Here is a 14,183-nt window from a genome sequence, read left to right on the forward strand (position 1 = left end):
AATATTGAAGATGCGCTTCAGGTGCCTGCATAGATCTGGGGGAGCCCGTCAGTACTCGCTAGCAAGGGTGTGCAGAATAATCGGTGTGTGATGCGTCCTGCACAAGCAGAGCAGAGAGGGTTACAGGTGGAGGAAGTCAAATGCACTCGTGAAGCATCCCCATCTGGCGGCAACACTGAAGATGAGGGTGAGGAGGACGAAAATGAAGATGGGGAAACTCATCGACAACAGCGGTGCACATTGCTGCCTGTGATGCCAGGGATTCCCTCATCTCTAACAGGTTCTCATAATGAAATGTGCAAATTGAGGATTTTGAAATACTCAGGCCGCCTGGAACAACCATCACCACCACCACCCCCCACTCCATTTGCACAAAACAGTCCTTCACCCACACATACACCCATTGCATATGCACCCAATGGGTGACATAATATCTTGGCATTTGTGATGAAGCACGTGAAAGGGCAAATTCACAAAAGGGACTCAAAAATGGCCAAGACGTGACAGTGGTGATGATAATTATTAAATTTAAGGTACCATAGCAAAAAATATATATAAATTAACATGACAGCTAGTCACACACCCTTGTACATACTCTTGGTAAATTACAATTGTTTAGCCTTTCTCTTGCAACCGCTTCTGCATGGTGCATCCCCTGTGGCTTCAGCAGAAGTAGTGGCAGGTTGCTCAAATCCCTGCCCTGACTGCTGAGATGCTCTCGGCCTACGATCTCTGGGTTTTGCAGCCCATGAGGGCTCCGACAAAGATTGCTCTACCTGCACCTGTGCAGGGACAGACTCAGCCATCAGGAGAGGAGGCAGCATTGCGGCTACTGGCTGGGGGGGGGGGGGGGGGGGGAGGGGAAGGGGGATGGGGGCAACGGGTGAGACATGGGAGTGCTTTGAGTGGAGTTCCCACTTCCATGTCCCCTTTCGCCATCATCCCTCTCCCTGGCCAGCACAACATCACTCCCACCACTCTGTTGGACAGCAGGCTGGTGAGCAAATGTGCCATGTTCTAAAGCCACGGCGAAAGTATCTGTCTGCCTGTTTAAGGTGGTAGTCATGTTGGCATCCAGAGTCCACATGACCGTTGTCATGGCCTGAATGGACTCATTTGAGAACCGTGCTTGAAGCTCAATGGAGGCTACCATTCTCTCTATCACAGACATTCCCACACTTACCTGTGCCACCAATCCTCTCCGCTATTGTGGAGAGTGTGCGTGGCACGTTTTCCAGTACCTCACAAAGGTGCAGCTGGACCTCTATCATTCTCAATGATGGCTTCCAGGGATCAGCATCTGTGTCCAGCTGAGCAAAGCTTGGAGAAGAGTGCAACCCCCCGACGCTGACACTCCAGAGCTGCCTCTGCCACCAGTGGCTGATCGTGCATACTTGTGAATGGTGAATCGCCAGATGACAATCCAACTAACTGCGCTGGTGCATGGCTGTATGTCCTGTGACGGTGCACCCTCAGAAGGAATGAGATTCTCTACCATCAGGGCTCCTACCGCTTGAAGGCCACGGGCAGACAGCAGAAGCCAATATTAATTATTCATCAGAAAATTGACAATCTTTCCACCGACCATACTGAGGTCTGGAACGGTTCAATCATTGATAAAATCAATTCAACATGCGTGTGAAAGATGTTAAAAGTTCTATCACCAGTCATCTGCGGGTTGCCAGTCTCTCTATCTCCAATGGATAGGCATGCAACAGTGTGACTTATCTCCATGGCCTCCTCCTCTGCATCTGTCAGGTGGACTATTTCTGGTAGTCCACCTCCAGTCCTCATCCTCATTCTCTCCCTTGCATTTTGCGCTCTCTTCTCCTACAAGGGGAGAAAGAACAGATCTGTGAGGGACTAAAGGTGATGTATTCACCCGATGGATGCATTGCTGTGTCAGGCTGACAATGAAACAGATGCATCAGAGGGTGACTATCAGACAGATGCATCACATTGCATCAGGATTGGGGTGAGTAGCAGTGGTGGATGCACAAATGAGGTGAAGAAGTGCATAGAAAGTGAAAGTTAGTTAATACTGAAACTTAAGTGGGTGTGAGGAGTGATGTGATGGAGTAGGCTTGCCAAGATAGAGTGAGAGGGGGATGTTACATTTCACAGGATGTGGATATATCAGCAAATGTACTCACTTTTCCTGACCTAGTTAGGTCATTAAACCGCTTTCTGCACAGCAGCCAAGACCTGGGCACCGTGCTCCTGCTGCTCACCTCTACTGCCACCTCCAGCCACACCTTCTTGGTGTCAGAACCGGGCTTCTTCCTCCCATCGCTCGGGTAAATTACCTCCCTCCTGCTTCTCACTGCACCCAGGAGTACTTCTAACGAGGCATCAGTAAATCTAGACGCTGCCTTTGCTCTCCTGGACTCCATTTCTCCTTTCTCCTTCAAAATCCATTCTTGGACTGGCCCTTTAAATAGTGCACTTTAAATTGCGTCACTCGTGTGTGCAGTCGGCCCGCTGCGCAGCTTGGAGATGCAAAACCCGGAAGCAAAGATAATTGACTGCAATCGAGATACAATCGCAGATTTAAAAGAGCTCACCTTGCTTACGGGTTCCCCACGCGCATATCCACCAAACTGCTGAATTCCCGCCACCATGCAGAGGAGACAGAGGGGTATTCTGGGAGAAGTCGGCTCAGTCACCTCCACTGAACAGTGGGTAGCAGAAGAAGCACTTCAGTGACTACCAGGAGGAAAAGCATCCAGCAAAGGAGACAGAGGGGTATTCTGGGAGAAATCGGCTCAGTCACCTCCACTGAACAGTGGGTAGCAGAAGAACTGGTGTCCAGGACACCCCCAAATAGTCAACGGGAAATTGAGGAGCAAATATGTAAGGAGATTACAGACAGCTGCAAGAAAAATAGGGTGGTAATAGTAGGGGACTTTAACTTTCCCAACATTGTCTGGGATAGCCATAGCATTAGGGGCTTGGATGGAGAGAAATTTGTTTAGTGTATTCAGGAGGAATTTCTCATTCAGTATGTGGATGGCCCGACGAGAGAGGGGGCAAAACTTGACCTCCTCTTGGGAAATAAGGAAGGGCAGGTGACAGAAGTGTTAGTGAGGGATCACTTTGGGACCAGTGATCATAATTCCATTAGTTTTAAGATAGCTATGGAGAATGATAGGTCTGGTCCAAAAGTTAAAATTCTAAATTGGGGAAAGGCCAATTTTGATGGTATTAGACAGGAACTTTCAGGAGTTGATTGGGAGAGTCTGTTGGCAGGCAAAGGGACGTCTGGTAAGTGGGAGGCTTTCAAAAGTGTGTTAACCAGGGTTCAGGGTAAGCACATTCCTTATAAAGTGAAGGGCAAGGCTGGTAGAAGTAGGGAACTTTGAATGACTCGGGAGATTGAGGCCCTAGTCAAAAAGAAGAAGGAGGCATATGACATGCATAGGCAGCTGGGATCAAGTGGATCCCTTGAAGAGTATAGAGATTTCCGGAGTAGAGTTAAGAGAGAAATCAGGAGGGCAAAAAGGGGACATGAGATTGCTTTGGCAGATAAGGCAAAGGAGAATCCAAAGAGCTTCTACAAATACATAAAGGGCAAAAGAGTAACTAGGGAGAGAGTAGGGCCTCTTAAGGATCAACAAGGTCATCTATGTGCGGAACCACAAGAGATGGGTGAGATCCTGAATGAATATTTCACATCGGTATTTACGGTTGAGAAAGGCATGGATGTTAGGGAACTTGGGGAAATAAATAGTGATGTCTTGAGGAGTGTACATATTACAGAGAGGGAGGTGCTGGAAGTCTGAACGCGCATCAAGGTAGATAAATCTCCGGGACCTGATGAAATGTATCCCAGGAGGTTAGGGAGGAAATTGCAGGTCCCCTAGCAGAGATATTTGAATAATCGACAGCTACAGGTGAGGTGCCTGAAGATTGGAGGGTAGCAAATGTTGTGCCTTTGTTTAAGAAGGGCGGCAGGGAAAAGCCTGGGAACTACAGACCGGTGAGCCTGACATCTGTAGTGGGTAAGTTGTTAGAGGGTATTCTGAGAGACAGGATCTACGGGCATTTGGAGAGGCAGGGACTGATTAGGAACAGTCAGCATGGTTTTGTGAGAGGAAAATCATGTCTCACGAATTTGATTGAGTTTTTTGAAGGGGTAACCAAGAAGATAGATGAGGGCTGTGCAGTAGACGTGGTCTACATGGACTTTAGCAAAGCCTTTGACAAGGTACCGCATGGTAGGTTGTTACATAAGGTTGAATCTCACGGGATCCAAGGTGAGGTAGCCAATTGGATACAAAATTGGATTGACAACAGAAGACAGAGGGTGGTTGTAGAGGGTTGTGTTTCAAACTGGAGGCCTGTGACCAGCGGTGTGCCTCAGGGATCGGTGCTGGGTCCGCTGTTATTTGCTATTTATATTAATGATTTGGATGAGAATTTAGGAGGCATGGTTAGTAAGTTTGCAGATGACACCAAGATTGGTGGCATTGTGGACAGTGAAGAAGGTTATCTAGGATTGCAACAGGATCTTGATAAATTGGGCCAGTGGGCCGATGAATGGCAGATGGAGTTTAATTTAGATAAATGTGAGGTGATGCATCTTGGTAGATCGAATCGGGCCAGGACCTACTCCGTTAATGGTAGGGCGTTGGGGAGAGTTATAGAACAAAGAGATCTAGGAGTACAGGTTCATAGCTCCTTGAAAGTGAAGTCACAGGTGGATAGGGTGGTGAAGAAGGCATTCAGCATGCTTGGTTTCATTGGTCAGAACATTGAATCCAGGAGTTGGGATGTCTTGTTGAAGTTGTACAAGACATTAGTAAGGCCACTCTTGGAATATTGTGTACAGTTCTGGTTACCCTATTATAGAAAGGATATTATTAAACTAGAAAGAGTGCAGAAAAGATTTACTAGGATGCTACCGGGACTTGATGGTTTGACTTATAGGGAGAGGTTAGATAGACTGAGACTTTTTCCCCTGGAGAGTAGGAGGTTTAGGGGTGATCTTATAGAAGTCTATAAAATAATGAGGGGCATAGATAAGGTAGATAGTCAAAATCTTTTCCCAAAGGTAGGGGAGTCTATAACGAGGGGGCATAGTTTTAAGGTGAGAGGGGAGAGATACAAAAGGGTCCAGAGGGGCAATTTTTTCACTCAAAGGGTGGTGAGTGTCTGGAACGAGCTGCCAGAGGCAGTAGTAGAGGCGGGTACAATTTTGTCTTTTAAAAAGCATTTGGACAGTTACATGGGTAAGATGGGTATAGAGGGATATGGGCCAAGTGCAGGCAATTGGGACTAGCTTAGTGGTATAAACTGGGCGACATGGACATGTTGGGCTGAAGGGCCTGCTTCCATGTTGTAAACTTCTATGATTCTTCTATGCTTAAATCATGGCCCATGGATCTAATAGAGTCTAACATAGGTTTATGAAATGCAGGTATGCAAATCTGAGATACTCTTAGCCACACAAAGGAACTGATTTTTGGGAAACTTCCATGAACCTGAACATTAATGGATGCTCACCAATTGAACTTCCCACCACAAACAGGTACTAAGTTGAAACGTGAGCTTTCACTGAGCTATATTTTACATCCTGAGCAAGGAAAACCACTACAGATATGGAGAGATGGCCAAACAGCATTCCAAGAGGTTTGCAGTTATTATCCTAGCAACAATGGGCAAAATTTCTACTTAACAGTGTAAGTTATTTAAATTGATGCTTTCCATGATGTCAATACAGGATTACCAACTGAAAGGAGATGAACAGTCCATGTATAGTTACAAAGCCAAACTGTGAAATAAAGCAGTGTGCAGTATCTGAGGGATCACTACATTTGCAATATCTTCATTCACTCTTCCATCATCCCCACTTCATGCTGCTCCTACATACTTTCAAACCTCTAGTCTGAACATCCACTACAATTTCAGATCTTGGTTGTCTCCCCCATTTTACTACCACTTCATCCTATTCACTGTTTACTTCATTCTGCTTAATTTTGGAGATGTTTCATTCACCTTTTACCTTTCTGATGTTTTTTTTCACAGCTTGACTGAGGTGACTTTTGTATATCATCCAGCACTTTTCACCTCAGCATTAAAAAAATGTTTAAACAGTATTAAATTAATTATCTCCCTCTGTTCTAGCCATTGACATATCGTACTCTTGTCTTCCTCTCAGTTTTGATGAAAGATCTCCATTTGAAATATGAATTTCTCTTTTCTCTTTGTAGATGCTGACAGACCTACTGTGTGTACAGCATTTTCTTTCTTCATCACCAAACATTTGTACATTTCCAGTATTGAACCACAGGCTTGCAGCCCTCTATACAACATTCCCTCTCCTCCCATTGATAGCATGGGAACTATGAGTCTTGTAGTGAATTTAATCATTTCGTTAACTGAGTTAACTTTTGCCCTTTTAATCAGTTAAATTTTTTTCCTTTAGTGAAAAAATACTGGTAGATCTCTGGTAGTGTTGCTTGTGGCAAAAAGATATGTTGTTTTATGCTATGTAACATACAACATATCAGGGCCACTGTTACAGTGACTAAATAAGTCAAATTGTGATTCTGTTAGAGTATTGCAGGACCACTACTGAGTAATGGGCTCAGATTATGTTGACATTTGCATGGGAAATGTAAATCAATGGCCTTGATTACCATTAAAAAAATTACATGGTTATCTCAGCTTCTAAAAAAAAAGCCCAGGATACAGAGGAAGTTGCAGGGACGATGTTGCAGGTAGGTAAGGACTAGGAAGAACTACTATAACAATACTGAGGAGTTAGGAATAGGGGAATGTGTAGGTTGGTAATGTTGAAAGAGTGGTCCCAACTGGGAGGAGCAGCCATGGTGTTTGGAAGCATAGGGAATGGGTATCAGGGTCTTGTCAGAGTGTGAGATGGGTGACAGAGTAAGGCAGATCTGGGGAGAATTTTGGATGTGGGAAGAATGAGAAAGGAGTCCTAGGATGCAGGGTCACTGGGTGTGGGCTGGGAGTGTGGACTTAGTGGGAAAGCGGATGTGGAATGTGGCAGCACTGGAATGGTGGTGGTGCAGTGTGGGAGCTTGTGGAGTGGGCTGCTGAGTGTACAGGTACTGGCTGACACCTACACAACAACTGGGAGCATTTCATAAAAGGATTTCCTAAGCAGCAAGTTGGGGGAAGTCATACATTCTGTCCTTATTTTTATATATTTGCTTATAAATTCCTATATCAACATTTATAACTGAAACCATCTATATAAACTTGTTGCACTGTATTTTATACCCTTCCACAAGTGGTGGTGAAGAAGTGCCTGTGCTGACAAAGTTATTATTAAAGCGTGACAACTTTACACAGATAGTTTCCATTATAAATGTGGACAAATGAATTTATAATGGAAAAGTTGGCAGGAAGTGCACGCAGAAGCAAGATTTTTAATATATTATAGATTTAATATATTATAGTCAAAGGTTACATCAAGATAACAAGTAAAACTCCAAATAATCTATAATTACAATCTTACAGAAAGGATCCCACATCCATATAAATCTCTCCATAAATATCTGAGGAAAAGTAGCACAATTTACTTTTATAATTGGGGTTATGGGAGGCGGAATTCTGCTCTAATATGGAAGAGATACATATGGTCTTGGTTTTTACGAAACTTCATGTTACCTTCTCTCTCTAAACATTAACTTGAATTTAAGAGATCTACATCAATCCAGTAACTAACTGCCTGAGTTTTTCAGCAAACAGACAATGTATTTCCACTGGTGACAGTCGTTTCATATTTCCAAATATCACTACATCTTCTTGCAAAAAAGGAAGCAGAGCTGAATCAAAAAGCCAACTTAAGGAAACTGTCTGCCTTCGTTTCACATCGATACATGCCTATCGATACATGTAGCCTGGCAATAAGAATAGAGAAATGAATAAAAGGCAATAGCTTCAGCACTCCAAGTGCATAAGCCATGCATGCACCTACTAATGTTGACTTTAAAGTTTTTTAAATTATCAGAATTGGAAAAAGGTTGAGAAGAGACACAATTCCAGTTTTCAAATACTGAAAGACACAGATAATATGGATGTACTCTACTGTCCACCTGATTGAGGGTTATAGCTTTTGAGACCAATCACCTACTCCCTGCCTCCTTACATTTATCCATAGTATATACCTCTACTTTCACCCTTAGTAGTCTGTTCCACACATTCATCACCCTCTCCATCAAGTAGTTAAATTTAAATTGTTTGTGCACCTTCTCTCTTCTTAGCTTGAGTTAGTGTCCCCTGGTACTAGCTTTTATCGTAATCTTGAATATATTAGTGAGGTCCCTTAAGGACTTTGAATAATATTTCCCTAAGCCTTCTTTTTTCCAGAGTAAACAATCCTAAACTCTTCAACCTCTCCTTATGGCTCAGATACCTTAAGCACTTTGGTTACCCTTTCCTCCAATTCTTGGATATATTTGGTATACTTTTTAAAAATTCGTTCATGGGATGTGGGCGTCGCTGGCGAGGCCGGCATTTATTGCCCATCCCTAATTGCCCTTGAGAAGGTGGTGGTGAGCCGCCTTCTTGAATCGCTGCAGTCCGTGTGGTGAAGGTCCTCCCACAGTACTGTTAGGAAGGGAGTTCCAGGATTTTGACCCAGCCACGACGAAGGAACGGCGATATATTTCCAAGTCAGGATGGTGTGTGACTTGGGGGGGAACATACAGGTGGTGTTGTACCCATGTACCTGCTGCCCTTGTCCTTCTAGGTGGTAGAGGTCGCGGGTTTGGGAGGTGCTGTCGAAGAAGCCTTGGCGAGTTGCTGCAGTGCATCCTGTGGATGGTACACACTGCAGCCGCAGTGCGCTGGTGGTGAAGGGAGTGAATGTTTAGGGTGGTGGATGGGGTGCCAATCAAGCGGGCTGCTTCGTCCTGGATGGTGTCGCGCTTCTTGAGTGTTGTTGGAGCTGCACTCATCCAGGCAAGTGAAGAGTATTCCATCACACTCCTGACTTGTGCCTTGTAGATGGTGGAAAGGCTTTGGGGAGTCAGGAGGTGAGTCACTCGCCGCAGAATACCCAGCCTCTGACCTGCTCATTTAGCCACAGTATATATACGGCTGGTCCAGTTAAATTTCTGGTCAATGGTGACCCCCAGGATGTTGATGGTGGGGGATTCGGCGATGGTAATGCCGTTGAATGTCAAAGGGAGGTGGTTAGACTCTCTCTTGTTGGAGATGGTCATTGCCTGGCACTTATCTGGCGCGAATGTTACTTGCCACTTAAGAGCCAAAGCCTGGATGTTGTCCAGGTCTTGCTGCATGCGGGCTCGGACTGCTTCATTATTTGAGGGGTTGCGAATGGAACTGAACACCGTGCAATCATCAGCGAACATCCCCATTTCTGACCTTATGATGGAGGGAAGGTTATTGATGAAGCAGCTGAAGATGGTTGGGCCTAGGACACTGCCCTAAGGGACTCCTACAGCAATGCCCTGGGGCTGAGATGATTGGCCTCCAACAACCACTACCATCTTCCTTTGTGCTAGGTATGACTCCAATCACTGGAGAGTTTTCTCCGATTCCCAATGACTTCAATTTTACTAGGGCTCCTTGGTGCCACATTCGGTCAAATGCTGCCTTGATGTCAAGGGCAGTCACTCTCACCTCACCTCTGGAATTCAACTCTTTTGTCCATGTTTGGACAAAGGCTGTAATGAAGTCTGGAGCCGAGTGGTCCTGGCGGAACCCAAACTGAACATCGGTGAGCAGGTTATTGGTAAGTGCCGCTTGATAACACTGTCGGCGACACCTTCCATCACTTTGCTGATGATTGAGAGTAGACTGATGGGGCGGTAATTGGCCGGATTGGTTTTGTCCTACTTTTTGTGGACAGGACATACCTGGGCAATTTTCCACATTGTCGGGTAGATGCCACAGTGCTGTAGCTGTACTGGAACAGCTTGGCTAGAGGCGCAGCTGGGATGTTGTCGGGACCTATAGCCTTTGCTGTATCCAGTGCACTCAGCTGATTCTTGATATCACATGGAGTGAATCGAATTGGCTGAAGACTGGCTACTGTGATGGTGGGGATATCGGGAGGAGGCCGAGAGGGATCGTCCACTCGGCACTTCTGGCTACAAGAACTGTACATACTACTCCAGGTGTGGTTTACAGGTGCTCAATCCCCATGTCCGTCGATTCTCCTAGAGTCCAAAAACCTATCTATCTCAGCCTTGAATATATTCAATGACTCAGCATCCAAACCTCCCTGGGGGAGAGAATTCCAAAGATTTACAACCTTAATTGAAGAAATTCCTCCTCATCTCAGTCTTAAATGGCTGACCCCTTATCCTCAGAATATGTCCCCTAGTTCTAGACTCTCCAGCCAGGGGAAATAACCTCTCGGCATCTACCCTGTCAAGCCCACTCAGAATCTTGTATGTTTCAATGAGACGGAGTTCGAAGTGACGTCAGGAATCAGAAAGGGACGCGACACAGGGGAGGCACCTGATTGGTGAGTAGGTTTAGGTGAGTATTTCTACTTATCGACAGTAACTAAAGTAAAAAGAAAGGTAAGGTCTGCAGGTCTTATAGCAAGTAGCGTTTTTTTTTAGTGAATCAAGGTCCCTAGTGAAGTTAACATTCTCTAAATTAAGAATAATTTAAAGGAGTAAATTCCTTAAAGGGAGTGGTAAGTAGTTTTTCTTTCCTTTTTTTCTCTCTTGACATTGTAGTTGTTGTTAAGCTAACTTAAGGGTTAAGTCATGGCAGGAGATCCCAGAGCCGTGTCATGTTCCTCGTGTGGGATGTGGGAATTCAGGGATCCTTCCTGTGTCCCTGATTCCTTCACCTGCGGGAACTGTGTCCAGCTGCAGCTACTGTTTGACCGCTTGACGGCTCTGGAGCTGCGGATGGACTCACTTTGGAGCATCCGCGATGCTGAGAAAGTCGTGGATAGCACGTTCAGTGAGTTGGTCACACCACAGATAAAAATTACTGAGGGAGATAGTGAATGGGTGACCAACAGACAGAGGAAGAGTAGGAAGGCAGTGCAGGGGTCCCCTGCGGTCATCGCCCTCCAAAACAGGTATACCGTTTTGGATACTGTTGGGGGAGATGGCTCACCAGGGGAAGGTGGCAGTGGCCAGGTTCATGGCACCGTGGCTGGCTCTGCTGCACAGGAGGGCAGAAAAAAGAGTGGCAGAGCTATAGTGATAGGGGACTTGATTGTAAGGGGAATAGACAGGCGTTTCTGCGGACGCAACCGAGACTCCAGGATGGTATGTTGCCTCCCTGGTGCAAGGGTCAGGGATGTCTCGGAGCGGCTGCAGGACATTCTGGAGGGGGGAGGGTGAACAGCCAGTTGTCGTGGTGCATATAGGCACCAACGATAGAGGTAAAAAACAGGATGAGGTCCTACAAGCTGAATTTAGGGAGTTAGGAGTTAAACGAAAGAGTAGGACCTCAAAGGTAGTAATCTCAGGATTGCTACCAGTGCCACGGGTTAGTCAGAGTAGGAATGACAGGATAGCTAGGATGAATACGTGGCTTGAGAAATGGTGCAAGAGGGAGGGATTCAAATTCCTGGGCCATTGGAACCGGTTCTGGGGGAGGTGGGACCAGTACAAATTGGACGGTCTGCATCTGGGCAGGACTGGAACCAATGTCCTAGGGGGAGTGTTTGCTAGTGCTGTTGGGGAGGGTTTAAACTAATGTGGCAGGGGGATGGGAACCGATGCAGGAAGTCAGTGGGAAGTAAAGTGGTGACAGAAACAAAAGGCAGTAAGGGAGAGTGTGCAGAACATGACCGGACAGATGGTCTGAGAAAGCAGGGCAAAGACCAAGGGAAGTCTAGATTAAACTGCATTTATTTCACTGCAAGAAGTCTGATGGGCAAGGCAGATGAACTCAGGGCATGGATGGGTACATGGGACTGGGATGTTATAGCTATTACTGAAACATGGCTAAGGGAGGGACAGGACTGGCAGCTCAATGTTCCAGGGTACAGATGCTATAGGAAAGATAGAGCAGGAGGTAAGAGAGGAGGAGGAGTTGCGTTCTTGATTAGGGAGAACATCACGGCAGTAGTGAGAGGGGATATATCCGAGGGTTCGCCCACTGAGTCTATATGGGTAGAACTGAAAAATAAGAAGGGAGAGATCACTTTGATAGGATTGTACTACAGACCCCCAAATAGTCAATGGGAAATTGAGGAGCAAATATGTAAGGAGATTACAGACAGCTGCAAGAAAAATAGGGTGGTAATAGTAGGGGACTTTAACTTTCCCAACATTGACTGGGACAGTCATAACATTAGGGGCTTGGATGGAGAGAAATTTGTTGAGTGTATTCAGGAGGAATTTCTCATTCAGTATGTGGATGGCCCGACGAGAGAGGGGGCAAAACTTGACCTCCTCTTGGGAAATAAGGAAGGGCAGGTGACAGAAGTGTTAGTGAGGGATCACTTTGGGACCAGTGATCATAATTCCATTAGTTTTAAGATAGCTATGGAGAATGATAGGTCTGGCCCAAAAGTTAAAATTCTAAATTGGGGAAAGGCCAATTTTGATGGTATTAGACAGGAACTTTCAGAAGTTGATTGGCAGAGTCTGTTGGCAGGCAAAGGGACGTCTGGTAAGTGGGAGGCTTTCAAAAGTGTGTTAACCAGGGTTCAGGGTAAGCACATTCCTGATAAAGTGAAGGGCAAGGCTGGTAGAAGTAGGGAACCTTGGATGACTCGGGAGATTGAGGCCCTAGTCAAAAAGGAGGCGGCAGGCATATGACATGCATAGGCAGCTGGGATCAAGTGGATCCCTTGAAGAGTATAGAGATTGCCGGAGTAGAGTTAAGAGAGAAATCAGGAGGGCAAAAAGGGGACATGAGATTGCTTTGGCAGATAAGGCAAAGGAGAATCCAAAGAGCTTCTACAAATACATAAAGGGCAAAAGAGTAACTAGGGAGAGAGTAGGGCCTCTTAAGGATCAACAAGGTCATCTATGTGCGGAACCACAAGAGATGGGTGAGATCCTGAATGAATATTTCACATCGGTATTTACGGTTGAGAAAGGCATGGATGTTAGGGAACTTGGGGAAATAAATAGTGATGTCTTGAGGAGTGTACATATTACAGAGAGGGAGGTGCTGGAAGTCTGAACGCGCATCAAGGTAGATAAATCTCCGGGACCTGATGAAATGTATCCCAGGAGGTTAGGGAGGAAATTGCGGGTCCCCTAGCAGAGATATTTGAATCATCGACAGCTACAGGTGAGGTGCCTGAAGATTGGAGGGTAGCAAATGTTGTGCCTTTGTTTAAGAAGGGCGGCAGGGAAAAGCCTGGGAACTACAGCCTGGGAGCCTGACATCTGTAGTGGGTAAGTTGTTAGAGGGTATTCTGAGAGACAGGATCTACAGGCATTTGGAGAGGCAGGGACTGATTAGGAACAGTCAGCATAGTTTTGTGAGAGGAAAATCATGTCTCACGAATTTGATTGAGTTTTTTGAAGGGGTAACCAAGAAGATAGATGAGGGCTGTGCAGTAGACGTGGTCTACATGGACTTTAGCAAAGCCTTTGACAAGGTACCGCATGGTAGGTTGTTACATAAGGTTAAATCTCACGGGATCCAAGGTGAGGTAGCCAATTGGATACAAAATTGGATTGACGGCAGAAGACAGAGGGTGGTTGCAGAGGGTTGTGTTTCAAACTGGAGGCCTGATTTCTCTCTTAACTCTACTCCGGCAATCTCTATACTCTTCAAGGGCTCAATTTCGTGAGACACTCTTTAAAAACTGCTCGCCTGGGCTTCAAGGAAACCAAGGAACCGAGATAAAATGCTTCCCTTGACTATGTTCTTCCAAAAGCAATTAACCTGGTAGGGTGCATCTTCAACAGCATTTTGCTCATGGTTTATCACATAACATTTCAGAATTGTATGCACCAGAAAAATTCAATCTAGATGCCAAAGCGGTCCTTCAACTGGTAGACAGAAATAAATCCAATATATAGGTAAAATTAGTAATATTAGCTAAAATTAGCTTGGAGCCACTCACTTCTATTAGTTATTTATCGAGTTCTTATCCTACCATAAACGGGGCAATTTTTTTTTCCATTTTAAGATCAACAGTATAAATTGGCTCGAGATGTCATTTTTCAGTAGTGAGGGAATAAAGAACCCAAATAATCTCAGCCATGTGGATTTAACTTTTTCCTCATCATTTTCAAGCATCT

At 45.4% G+C, this 14,183-nt stretch overlaps 1 protein-coding gene across 3 annotated transcripts in view; it reads right to left on the bottom strand.

The window, feature by feature from the left end:
• galnt1 (UDP-N-acetyl-alpha-D-galactosamine:polypeptide N-acetylgalactosaminyltransferase 1) overlaps window positions 1-14,183 on the bottom strand; it is a 169,013-nt gene that overhangs the window by 125,017 nt on the left and 29,813 nt on the right. The gene's annotated exons all lie outside the window — the stretch shown is intronic.

Source organism: Heptranchias perlo, chromosome 2, assembly GCF_035084215.1.
Source record: "Heptranchias perlo isolate sHepPer1 chromosome 2, sHepPer1.hap1, whole genome shotgun sequence".
Lineage (NCBI taxonomy): Eukaryota > Metazoa > Chordata > Chondrichthyes > Hexanchiformes > Hexanchidae > Heptranchias > Heptranchias perlo.